Genomic DNA, 13,384 nt, shown 5'->3' with positions numbered 1-13,384 from the left:
TGCATTAAGGATTGTCAGGCATTAGGATTATCAGGATATAGGATTTCTGGGTTGGGAAATATCTAGAGACTTTTGTGAGTGGTGCCAGGAGTGGGCGGGATTTGGGATGGGGAGGGACCTCATTGCAGTATAATGCTATGGAGACCACCCTCCAAAATGGCGATTTTATACAGGGGAACTGTTCTTTTTAGTCTGGAGTTGATCTGTAATTCCAGGGGGTTCCCAGGTCCCACTTGGAGGTTGGCATCCCTACCAGGATATCATGGTGAAGGAACATGTGGAGGCAGGGTTGGCCATCAGCAGTGGCATGACATCACTTCTGTGGAAACCCGGAAGTGACATCAGTCCTCTCTAGGAACTACTGGCAACTCTATTGTTTTAGCTTCGAGATTCTGGTGACATCTAGAGGGGTGTAATGTCGTGTTCGGGTTTTTCCTAGAAGTACTGTCCCATTGTCTCTGAAAGCATTTAATTTTTTCTTCTGTGACCAGCTGCTCGAGTCCTGGCAGCCAGCAACCGCAGGAGATCTCCTACCACAAACAGGTATATGGCAAACCTAGATGGAGTGCAGGTGGTGGTAGCAAGCTCTTCACATGATGGTCTTGGGAAGATAGGTCACCAGACTGTTCATACACCAAAGTACACTTGTATAGCTCTCTTTGTGCAACCAGGAACCCTTTTTATCAGTTTCTTATTGTACAGAGATTGCTGATTCTGTGAATTTAGGCAGATTGAAGTGGGTGGGCAGAAGGGATTGTGTTGGTGCTTGGCTCTTGTGGCCCTTTCTTGCATGCCCAGGGAAATGCCGATCACCACTTTGGGGTCAGAGGGCAAATTCCTCCAGGCCAAACTGGCCAGGGATTCTGGGTTGGGGGAGGGGCATCATCTAGACATGGGATTGGAGTCCCTGTGGGTAGACAGGTAGTTGTGAATTTCCTACATTCTGCTGGGGGCTGGACTAGATGACCCTGGATGTCCCTTCCAACTCTAAGTTTTATGTGTGTACATATGTAGGCTCAATATGTACATTCAAATTAAGGTGTGTAAAGAAGGCTAGTGAACCTTCTGGGGTAACTGATCTGTTGTCCTAAATGGATACCTCTTTGCCCCCTGCATATGCTCTTGGTTTGCATATCTGTGAATAAAGCAAAGATTAAAGACACCAAGTTCCCAGTCCTCTCTAATCGGCTACTGGAATCCAAACCTGGGGCTGCTGTTCTTTGAACTTTTCACCACTCGGGAAAGTGTGGAGCACACTGATCTTTCTTGTAAGTGACATATGTAGGATTGGAGAATGGAAGACATCTCTGCCCTCGATATAGCCTGCTTTACGTACAGAGTCAGCTTTGTGTTGCACTTAAGAGAGGCAGCTTCTAACCTGGCAAGCCGGGCTTGATTCCCCACTGCTCTGCATGCAGCCAGCTGGGTGACCTTGGGCTCATCACAGTCCTGATAGTGCTGTTCTGGCAGAGCAGTTCTCTCAGAGCTCTCTCAGCCCCACCTCCCTCACAGGGTGTCTGTTGTGGGGAAAGGAAGGAAAGGCAATTGTAAGCTGCTTTGAGATTCCTTTGGGTAGTAAAAAGCAGGGTATAAAATGCACTGGAAGGCCCCCCCCCCCGCTCCCCGGTTTTCCTTCTGCAGTGAATTTTGCTCTGGTTTTATGCTCCATTTGGCACTGTGCCATTTGTCAAGAAAGCAGGAACTCACCCTGGGGAACCGGGAGCAGCGTGACTGAATCTTAAAAGCACTTCGCGAAACTAAATAACAAAAGCCCCTTGCTTGGATTCAGGACAAGGATGCCGTTTTGAGTCCCCTGTCCATGACCCTTTCTTGCCAAGAAGGAGGCTTATTTTTAGCGCTGTCTGATTCAGTTCATCAAACTTGGGGGTGGAGAGTCATGTAGAAAGGAAAGGAATTCCCACCGAGAAATGCAGGCAGACTTTCTGGCAACTCTCTTGATGGAATCTCCACTCGTGTTTCTGCATTTTAAGGAACTCCGAAGCAAATGCCAGAGTCTGTGATGGTGCTGAGCAATAAGAAGGCAGAAGGCAGGTTTAGGGAGGGCTGCCATGTTGTTTTAGGTCACCCTGTGAGTCTCCATTCCACTGGGGCCTTCAAAGCATATGAAATGCTCTCAAGCAGGCATGGGCCGACCGAAAGCAGCTCAAATGAGGCCTGATTTCACTCTTCGGGACACGTGGAACTCTGCTGGCCTTTTCTGTCATCTGGGCCTAGTCTGCATACAAAAGATAATGCTCTTTCAATGTGCTTTCGCGGCTGGATTTTCCTGTGCGGAAGAGGAAAATCTACTTCTAAAGTGTATTGAAAGTGCAATATCTATTGTGTGAAGACTAGGCCCTGGTCACTGTCAAATCACCTGCAATGCCACCTTTTGGCCATGGTGCTGGAGCACAACAGAACCCTGAAGCCTCCAGAGGTTTCTTCCTGAAGTCCTTCTCCTGCTTAATAACTCCAGATCTCTGTTCCCTCCTGGGGGTGGCGGGAGCTTTGCCATCCCATTTTTTCCTTGCTAGACCTATTCTCATTTCTAAAAAGGTGGCTGAAAACAATTGAGCTATCTTCCTCAGTCCTGCCTGTTCTCTGTCCAGGGAGAGAGAGAGAGAGAACTTCTTAAAATGCAAAGTGAAATTGGGCTGCATTCAAACTTTGAAGGAACAAAAGGGCAGCTCTTCACAAGAATTATGGTGCTTTGGTCCATGTGAAACGGTTTAAGTTCACCATAATTCCATAGTCCAGCGCTGCGTGCTTGCCATTAAAAAGAGGATCCTTCATAAAGTCCAGGGCCTCAAGTTCTCCTCGACGTGTCGTGTTCCTCGTCCTCTTTTTTTCTCTCTCCAGAAATACCTCTGCGTTGTGCTTTTGCTCCGTCACCACGGCAATCCATCACTCTTGGTTCAGGGGCCGCTGTACAAGGCTTTGAACAACCCTTTTGACTTCCTTTGGCGCCTCTCGCTTCCTTGCATTGTAGCACTCCTCTTGGAAAGCGGTCATTGAGCGGCTAAGAGGCACTGTATCATTTGGAGCGAACACCGGCATTTGCCAGAGAGGGGGATCTGTCTTTTGAGAGCGAGGGAACTATTTTCCTGCCGTCATCCGGCGGAGAGTGGTCATTATTTGTGGAGCCATCTGTGCATGTCTGCAGTTCAAACCGTTATTTAGGTAAAGATGGCACCTCATGAGCATTCAGTGTTGAAGGGTTTTTTTTGGGGGGGGGGGGGTGTTTGCCATTCATGCAGAGTTGCAGGGTTGCCTGGCATGCTGTGATGCACATCCTGACACCATGTGTTTGTGTGTGCACACTCGTGCAGTCTGTCCCCCCCCCCCATATCCAGCTGCTGGCTGAAGTGCGAGCCCTCACAGAGCTCCCAAAATCCTTGCAAGAAGGGAGGCACTCTTCCATCAGGCATTGGGTTGAGGCCATGGACCACCATCACCATCAAGCTGGGGCCCCCATCCGGAACACCCCCCTCCATTTCATGGCTGGTTTATAGCTGTAAGCCTCTTTTATTTCCAGGCAGAGAGGGATAACTGGAGGGAAGAAGAAGAAGAAGAAGAAGAAGAAGAAGAAGAAGAAGAAGAAGAAGAAGAAGAAGAAGAAGAAGAAGAAGAAGAAGAAGAAGAAGAAGAAGAAGAAGAAGAAGAAGAAGAAGAAGAAGAAGAAGAAGAAGAAGAAGAAGAAGAAGAAGAAGAAGAAGAAGAATTAGTCGTAGTCGTAGTTGTAGTAGTTGGTTCTTATATGCCACTTTTTTCTACCTGAAGGAGTCTCAAAGCAGCTTCCATTCACCTTCCCTTTCCTCTCCCCACAACAGACACCCTGTGAGGTGGGTGAGGCTGAGAGAGCCCTGATATTACTGAGGAAGAAGAAGAATTGGTTCTTATATGCTGCTTTTCTCTACTTGAAGGAGTCTCAAAGAAGCTTCCTTTTCTACTCCCCACAACATACACCCTATGAGGTAGGTGAGGCTGACAGAGCTCTAATATTACTGCTCTGTGAGAACAGGCCTAACATGACTGTGACTAGCTCAAGGTCATCCAACTGGCTGCATGTAGAGGAACATGGCATCAAACCCAGCTCGCCAGATTAGAAATCAGCACTCCTAACCACTACCCCAAGCTGGCTCTCTGATCTGGATAGGTTTTAAATGTATTTTAAATGTTTAATTTGTACTGGTTTTTAACCCATTCTTGTGAGCCACTCTGAGACTGCTTAGAAAGGGGTAGCCTAATGTAACCGAAAAATGTATACATTAGGGCCTACTCTGCACACAATAGATAATGCACTTTCAATGCACTTTAGAAGTAGATTTTCCTGTTCTGCACAGGAAAATCCAGCTGCCAAAGCACATTGAAAGTGCATTATCCTATGTGTGCAGACTAGGCCTAGGAGAAAGGCAGTTTATCCTGGTCTTTATTTTCAGGGCACTGCCAACAACCCCAAATGGCCTAGCTACCTGTGTTCTCAAGTGGTATAGCCCAGAATTGTATCGTTTTACTTGGCCTCCTGGGAGGACTTAGGTCTAAGGGGGTTCTGACTAATTTCTTTTCAAAAAACAACAACAAAAAAAGTGCGTTCACCTGCTGTTTGCCTCTCAGCAAGCTTCTTGGTTATAATCTACTGAGGGGGAAAAGATGGATTTCTAGCAAATCAAAACGCTGCCCCCGCCCCCAACTCCTTCCCTCACCTGGATTCTGAAAGCTTGGGGTTCTAGGAGGGCAGATCCATACACTTCCCCCCCCCCCACTGTGCAGATTGTGTAGAAGTACCATCCAAGTTAAGTGCTCTACTTCACGTTCCTGCTATTTTCTAACTAGGCACATGAATCGAAAGGAGAAACGCTTCTCTTTCGTAGATTAATTTTTTATGCTTTTTCTTTTGTAAACACCTTGGGTTCATACAACTTTTCTTCAACATCTTGAGTGCTCCAGGGCTTTTCTGCTACGTACAGAGATTTTATTGTGTTCTGCCTGTTAGATCAAAGAGGAGAGGTGATTGGCTGGATACTGCCTTTTGATTCTGTATCCAACCCATTTTTTTAAAAAGTTTGATCTAATTTTATCTTCGTTTCTATGCTTAGCACTTCCTTTCAATCCTAGATAGAGAATATCTTTTCCCATCTTCCAAATTATATACAAAGTTACATTTTGTACTTCAGTATTAAGAATAGAAGCTTATACAGGTTTGGCTTGGTGCAGTGGTTGTTTTTGCCTCAGATGGACAATAATGCATGATAGCTCCTTTCCACATTCACGTGTTTCTCAGCTCAATTATCTTCGAAAACAGAGCACAGAATGTGTCCTTCTCTCTGAACAGAGGGCAGAATGCATAATAGGTGCAATGCTATGGAAGGGAGCATGTTACAGTACACAGTGCCATCCTGCACACCGGTAATATGCTCTGCTCTGTTGCGCTGCATATATTGAGATACTATAAATGCATCAAAACATTACCATATATATGTATCATTCACAGCAAGGAACACGTTCAACTCCCGCTAACCCAAAGTCAACCAGTAAGCAAGCAGGCTGTTGAAATAGCGGGTGGCCAGGCTGGCTGGAAGGAAGAAGACATATGAACACCTCTTCACAGCTGCATGCATAAATGGTCTGACGCGGAGTCAGTTCTTGCAGAGAAGGGTTGCTTCGGTGGAACCTCCAGGAAGATTCCAGTGTCTTCAAATACATGCTTCAGATGAACCACTGGGGCTTCTCGCTCCTAGTTTTTGGAGGGTTCTTTTTTGTGGCTCTGTGTTTCATGTCCACAGGGGTTGAAGAAGAGCTGTTTTTTATATCCCACTTTCCTCTACCTTATGGAGTCTTGATGGCAGACCCATCAAGCTGTGCGGTTTAAATGGCCAGCAGCCATTTAAACCCCTCCGTTTCTGTTGGAATCTTTCACTTCTCAGGTTTCTCCCTTTTTAAATGTGTTTATGCCCTTGGAAAGAAAGAGATGCTGTTTTCTGTCATGTTCTTGAAAAAGAAAAAGAAGAGCTGGTTTTTTTTTATATACCCTGCTTTTCACTACCTGAAGGAGTCACCTTTGGGATAAAGGTGACATATAAATAAAGTAAATAAATAAAGCACTCAGAAGTCACATTGCCAGTATGATTTAAGAAGGAACTACATGTAGCTTTCTCTCATTCGCCAGTATTCATTTATTCTGAAGTCACGACTGCATTTGAAGAAGAAGAGTTGTTTTTTATACCCTGTTTTTCGCCACCCGAAGGAGTCTCACAGCGGCTTACAATCCCCTTTCCCTTCCTCTCCCCACAACAGGCACCCTGTGAGATAGGTGGGACTGAGAGCGCTCTGACAGAACTGCTCTGCGAGAACCGCTCTGCATGAATCGTGACTAGCCCTAGGTCGCCCAGCTGGCTACACGTGGAGGAGCGGGGAATCCAACCCCATTCTCCAGCCCATACTTCTTAACCGCTGCACCATTCATGTATCTACTTCACTGCGTTTATTGCCTGCCTTCCTCCATAACGGGGATCCAAGATAGCCTACAGCCTCACACTTTAGTTCTCGTTCCCTTCTCTGCATTCTGATCTCACCGGGAGAATTGCTACGTTCGTTCCGGAATTGGAAAAGCGCCCTAATTCTGGAACACTCTTAAAAGTTGGGCTCCACCCAGCTCTGCTTTGAATTCAGCTGTGTTGCCCGCAAAGGCAATTTGCACCTGTTCCAGAAAACCTTGGCCCCTACGGTGTGATCTCTCCCCGACTGTGCTGTTTTCATGCTCCCAGAAGGATACCTGCACTTGAAAGCATTTGGGAGAGAACAAACGTCCTTGTGTTTCCCATTTCTTAATTACCCTCGCCTGATGTACATGTTGTGACGGAATCCTGTGGAATAAATATATCACGGTTGGCACGGGGAGCGTGCAAAGCTGTGGTTTGCTGCTATAAATAGAGGGGTTCTGCAACCTTGATAAAAAGCCTCTCTCCACCCACCCCCCTTTTCGGAAGAAAGGGGTGGGGGTGGGAGGGAGTGGTTCTGCTGTTACCTGGGGCAGAGGTGTCGGCAGCATCTTGGGGTCAGGCAAGCAGTAATCCTACCGGCGGGGTGACGTCCAGCGCACAAAATGACAGCAAAGCAATTTCCAATTGACAGCAATAACTCCCCTGAGGGTGGATGAAATCATATTACCAGCAACAAGAGCTCATTTCTTGCCAAGGGGTCACATGAGCAAACAGCAAAAGGATCTGCACACAACATTTCTGTGTGTGTGTGTGTGTGTGTGTTTAACCACCACCCCCATCACACAGTTTCCTGCTCTGCCCCAGATGATCTGGGGCCAAGGGACCAAGCCCTATGAAGATAGGTTGAGGGACTTGGGAATGTTCAGCCTGGAGAAAAGGAAGTTGAGAGGGGACATGATAGCCCTCTTTAAGTATTTGAAAGGTTGTCACTTGGAGGAGGGCAAGATGCTGTTTCTGTTGGCTGCAGAGGAGAGGACACGCATTAATGGGTTTAAACTACAAGTACAACAATACAGGCTAGATATCAGGGACAAAATTTTCACAGTCAGAGTAGTTCAGCAGTGGAATAGGCTGCCTAAGGAGGTGGTGAGCTCCCCCTCACTGGCAGTCTTCAAGCCAAGGTTGGATACACACTTTTCTTGGATGCTTTAGGATGCTTAGGGCTGATCCTGCGTAGAGCAGGGGGTTGGACTAGATGGCCTGTATGGCCCCTTCCAATTCTATGATTCTATGATTTCACTGCTCTGTCATGCATTTCGGGCACCCTGGCCACCAGATTCAAGCACCTGCTCCGATTGTCTTAAAAAAAAAATCCATTGATTCCACTCGAACAATAGCTTTGCCTTTCTCTTTCCAACTTAATGGAAATGCCATCAAGTTGCAACCTGTTTATAGAGACCTTGTGGGGTTTCCAAGGCAAGAGGCATTTCCCCCCAGCCTGCCTCTGTGTAACGACTTTGGGATTCCTTGATTGTCTCCCACCCAAGTACCGAACAGGGACACCCCTGAGTAGGTTTTAATTTCTTCCAGGGCAGACTGGCCAGGGATTCTTGGGGGTGGGGGGGGGTGGGAGGGGGTCATCATCTGGGCATGGAATTGGGGTCATTGTGAGTGGGCAGGTGGTTATGGATTTCCTGCATTGTGCAGGGGTTAGACTAGATGACCCTGGGGATCCCTTCAACTCTATGATTCTAGGATGCTATGAGATCAGGCTAGCTGGGGCCAGCCAGGCCCAACATCTCCACCATTCTAACCAAGCGTGTTTGCTAAGACAACACACTACCCATTATAATTTTGTATACCTTGAAATGCCTCCAACCACTACACCATTCTAATTTGTGGCTTATCAGTGGGTTGCGTTTCTGTATTCCTTGCTGATATAGTATAGCACTATTAGCTTCTCATTCTTACACAGCCCAGTTCAATTCTGCCAGCATGGTGCCGTGGTTAAGAGCGAAAGCTTTTAATCTACTAAGCCAGGTTTGATTCTCCGCTCCTCAACATGAAGCCAGCTGGGTGACCTTGGGCCAGTCATAGTCCTGATAGAGCTGCTTTCACAGAACTGTGATGTCAGGGTTCTTCCAGCCCCACCTCCCTCACAGGGTGTCTGTTGTGGGGATAGGAAGGGAAGGTGATTGTAAACCTCATTGAGACTCCTTTGGGTAGAGAAAAGCAGGCTATAAAAAACAACTCTTCTTCTTCTTCTTCTTCTTCTTCTTCTCTTCCTCCTCCTCCTCCTCCCTCCTTTTACCATGCCAGAGCTCTAGCAAACAAGCCACTGTTTAATTAAACAGTTAAATTAGTTGTCAATCAGTCTTAAATACCTGCAGTGTTTGAGTTCATCCCGTAAACAGGCTTGAAACAAAATTTGAAGTGGGGGAGCTAAAACAAACGAGTCTTGCAGCACCTCAAAGACAAAGAAGGTCTGATTCCACTATGAATCTTTGAGCAGCTTGAACCCATTTCTTCAGATGCTGCCTGGGGCTCCTCTTGATGCAGTCATTTTATATTATATTAAGAAGCTTTTCAGTGTATTGCAAGAAGTGTCTGCTAGTCCTTGAAAGCTCATGCTCTGAATAAATACTTCGTAGTCTGTCAGTTGCTGCAAGATTCCAATTTATTTTTGGTGCAATGGGCAAATTCTCTTGCATTATCATCTGTGACTGACGGACATATCCTATGGAGCAGGGGTAGTCAACCTGTGGGCCTCCAGATGTCCATGGATTACAATTCTCATGAGCCCCTGACAGTGTTTGCTGGCAGGGGCTCATGGGAATTGTAGTCCATGAACATCTGGAGGACCAGAAGTTGACTACCCCTGCTATGGAGTATCCTTTCTGTAGCAAACTCTCCTTTCCTTTCTTTGTTTTTAAGTGTCAAGCCACAAGTGACTTGAGATGGAATGCCTGATGTAGGGGAACAGCAGGGCTAGTCTTTTGTTTTTTTAGTACAGAGAGGTTCATGGAGGACAGCTCTACCATGTCCATCTGCTGATCTGTTTCCCCACTCTCACCAATAGGACACCAAGAATGTTGGGCCCTGGCTGATCAAGGGGATGAGCTAGTTGGTAGTTTTTTCGCCTGCCACCTTATTAGTTTTAGTAATGTAATTAAGGGTATTTTGAGGGTTTTATTGTGCTTTTATTTTTTACTGTGTAAACTGCCGTGAGCCCAGTTGGGAACAGCGGTATACAAATTCAAATAATAAATAAATAAAATAAATACCAGTAGTGAATCATGGGAACTTCTGTATATAGAAGAAGAAGAAGAAGAAGAAGAAGAAGAAGAAGAAGAAGAAGAAGAAGAAGAAGAAGAAGAAGAAGAAGAAGAAGAAGAAGAAGAAGAAGAAGAAGAAGAGTTGATTCTTCTATGCTGCTTTTCTGTACCCGAATGAGTCTCAAAGTGGCTTACATCCACCTTCCCTTTCCTCTCCCCACAACAGACACCCTGTGAGGTGGGTGAGGCTGAGAGAGGCAGCAGTCCTCTGGATAGTCAAGCTACGAGGCAAAAGCAATGAATAGCCTTATAGTCTATTGTCTATGCCCTGCTGATTGGCCCTCTAAGTCCATTGACTGGCTGCTGTGTGAAACAAGACATTCAATTAGATCAGGCTTTCACAACCAGGGTTTCGTGAAACCCTGGGGTTTCTTGATGGGCCTGGAAAGGTTTCCTGACTGGGTGGGAGCTTAATTAACTCCCGTCCATTCAGGAAACTCTTCCAAGGCCATCAAGAAACATCGTCACACATAATCCTGGTTTCTTACATTTGTTAAACAGTTATCGGGTGATATGACCCTATATGGTCATGTTGACCCGCCCTCTCCTCCAAAAATGGCCAGTGATGGGCCTGGATGGGATGGGATGGGAAGAGGAGGGGCCCCTGGTGGGCACGTCCACAGCTCTGCTTCCCAACTGTATCCTGCATGATTGCACCACTTCTGGAGATTCTCAAAGCCTGAAAGATGTCTCAGGGGTTTCTCAAAGGCAAAAAAGCTGGAAATGGCTGGTTTAGATGGACTAGTCTGATCCAGCAGGGTCTGGTTAAGATGGCTCATTGATGCTCCCTTTCCATTTACCTTCCATTTACCTTCCTCCCTAAATGGTCATTTGTTCAAGGAGAAAGCATATGTTAACAATTTGGCAATTCAGATACATGTGGGAAGGTCCTTATGTTTCAGAAAATACATTGTGTGAGTGTGTGTGAAGTACAGTCAAGTTGCAGCCACCATATGATGACTCCAGCAAGGCATTTTCAAGGTAAGTGAGAATCGGGGGTGGTTAGCCATTGCTTTCCACTGCAAAGTTTGGAGCCAGCTTGGTGTAGTGGTTAGGAGTGCGGACTTCTAATCTGGCAAGCCGGGTTCGATTCTGCACTCCCCCACATAGAATCATAGAATCATGGAGTTGGAAGGGGCCATACAGGCCATCTAGTCCAACCCCCTGCTCAACGCAGGATCAGCCCAAAGCATCCTAAAGCATCCAAGAGCCAGCTGGGTGACCTTAGGCTTGTCACAGCACTGATAAAACTGTTCTGACCAAGCAGTGATATCAGGGCTCTCTCAGCCTCACCCACCTCACAGGATGTCTGTTGTGGGGAGAGGAAATGGAAGGTGAATGTAAGCCACTTTGAGACTCCTTCTGGTAGAGAAAAGCGGCATATAAGAACCAGCTCTTCTTCTTCTTCTTCTTCTTCAGTAATAACAGGGCTCTCTCAGCCTCACCCACCTCTCAGGGTGTCTGTTGTGGAGAGAGGAAAGGGAAGGCGACTGTAAGCTGCTTTGACCCTCCTTTGGGTACAGAAAAGCAGCATATAAGAACCAACTCTTCTTCTTGATGGTCTCCTCTCCCTGTTTAGCTTCTGAGATCTGATAAGATTGGTCTACCATGCAGCCTTCCATCGCAGAAGGTATATTAGTTGTTGCTTGAGAAGACAATAACTGCCTTGCTGGATCAGACCAAGCTCTATATCAGGGGTGGCCAAACTGCGGTTCTCCAGATGTCCGTGGACTACAATTCCCATGAGCAAGGAATGTTCTGGCAGGGGCTCATGGGAATTTTAGTCCATGGACATTTGGAGAGCTACAGTTTGGCCACTCCTGGTCTATATCCTAATCCAGCATTCTAACAGCAGGATGGAAAGCCTTTCAGATGTGGCTACTCTCCAACCACTTTAGAAGGTCTTGCACACATAACACCTGCCCCACTGAAGCTTTTCCTGTGGCTTCCCATTAGCGGCCACAACATGAGAAATGTCATGGTTGCCCCAAGAACCAGCAGACCGGAGCCCCGTCATTTGCAATGCAATTAAGTTTTATCTCTCATTGTTTTGCTCGGCTGGTTTCTCCTGCATCAGATGAACCATTTGTCTGATCCAGCAGGGCTCCCCTTGAGATTGTTTTTTCATGCTCTCAGGGGAAATGAGGAGAGGGAGAGAAAGAAAGAAAATCCCATCTCACCAGCAAATACCTGTGTAGCATCAAGACAAATGCTTCTGATGTTAGATCCAGCCTGACGGGACACAGTTGTGCAAACATTTGGGTATACTAGAATGCTTCCCCAGGCTGGTGTTGAGGAAGTTTTAAAAAATTAAGGAGAGGATGGCACACGCAGGCCTGGTCTTAATTTTTGTGGTATCTAATACAATGTGTGGTTTCGGTTCTTTTTTGTTGTCCTGGATCAAAGTGGCTGCCTGTAGAGGAGAACAAGTCTGGGAAGAGAATAGGCTTATGGGATTTCAGCCACAACTCAAAATTACCCAATTGACTTAACACCTTGGGCATCACCTTAACTTGTTGATGCAAGGACTACTAGGTGCCTCCTCTACTCTCAGCCTTTAAGGGATCTGTGGCTCTTACCCTGAGTCAGAGTACTGCTGGCCTTTTTATTTCCAGGTTTTTAACAAGGGCCTTGCTCCTAGAATGCTATAAATGCAACTAGTCCCCACAGTGGAGATCAAAGTCAGGTGCATTTATAAAACTGAGTGGAATGAGCTCCAAAAGCCCAGTGCAGATAAGACCCGAGAAAGATCCATATCCATCAGCCTTACTCATTTGGTTACTGTATTCCACACATAGCTATGTGGAATCGCACCAAAGGGACGATTGTAAAAGAGTCCTGAAGCATTGAGGTAAAGGTAAAGGTATCCCCTGTGCAAGCACCGAGTCATGTCTGACCCTTGGGGTGACGCATTGAGGTAGCCATAGGGATATCCCTCTGCTGCAAACAGCAGCCATGAGGTCTGCCTTGCAGGTTTGCTTTGCATGGTCTCCTAGAGTCATTGGGTTCGCTCCAGCTCTGGTGCCAGGTCTTCCGTCTTCCATAATCCACCAAAGTTTCCATAAAGCTTGGCACCCCACCCAGACCTTCTAGCCTGCAGCAACACCTCTGTCTTCCCCACGTGCTGATGCCCTTGAATCGTTTCCTCTTCAGGCCGGTCCCACATGCAGAGTGCTGATTTGATCAGACATGAACTCAAAGCTCATTAATGGGTTGTCAATATTTGTAACGATGAACTTAGTGAGAAGGATCACATGCGGAGGGTTCATGCCAGGAGGGAAGGGGGGCTCAAATCTCTCCTCTTTCCACTGGGAGAGTTCAGTATGCAACTCCCCTGCCCGGCACTACCTCCGGCTTCCTGGCACATTACAAGCAATTTTATGGGGTTCATGGATAGGAGGTAGGTGTCTCTTTATGTTTCTAAGCATGGGGTGCTTGGAAAATTCTTAGCATAGATCAGGGGTGCCCAAACTGTGGCTCTCCAGATGTCCATGGACTACAATTTCCATGAGTCCCTGCCAGAAGCAGTATTGTAGTCCATGGACATCTGGAGTGCCACAGTTTGGCACCCTGGCAGAGGTAAATAATATAATAAGGACACATCTGTCT

The 13,384-nt window shown here is 46.6% G+C and overlaps 1 protein-coding gene across 1 annotated transcript in view; it reads left to right on the top strand.

The window, feature by feature from the left end:
- Positions 1–13,062: 13,062 nt before the first annotated feature.
- LOC143838541 (sodium- and chloride-dependent GABA transporter 1-like) overlaps positions 13,063–13,384 on the top strand; it is a 60,525-nt gene continuing 60,203 nt past the window's right edge. Inside the window, exon 1 of the mRNA XM_077339985.1 lies at positions 13,063–13,175. The gene's annotated coding sequence lies outside the window, so the exon portion shown is untranslated. The remainder of the gene's footprint in view (positions 13,176–13,384) is intronic.

The sequence above is a fragment of the Paroedura picta genome, chromosome 5, assembly GCF_049243985.1.
Source record: "Paroedura picta isolate Pp20150507F chromosome 5, Ppicta_v3.0, whole genome shotgun sequence".
NCBI lineage: Eukaryota > Metazoa > Chordata > Lepidosauria > Squamata > Gekkonidae > Paroedura > Paroedura picta.
Note: the sequence above shows the minus strand (reverse complement) of the source record. Positions and strands in the feature narration are given on the sequence as shown.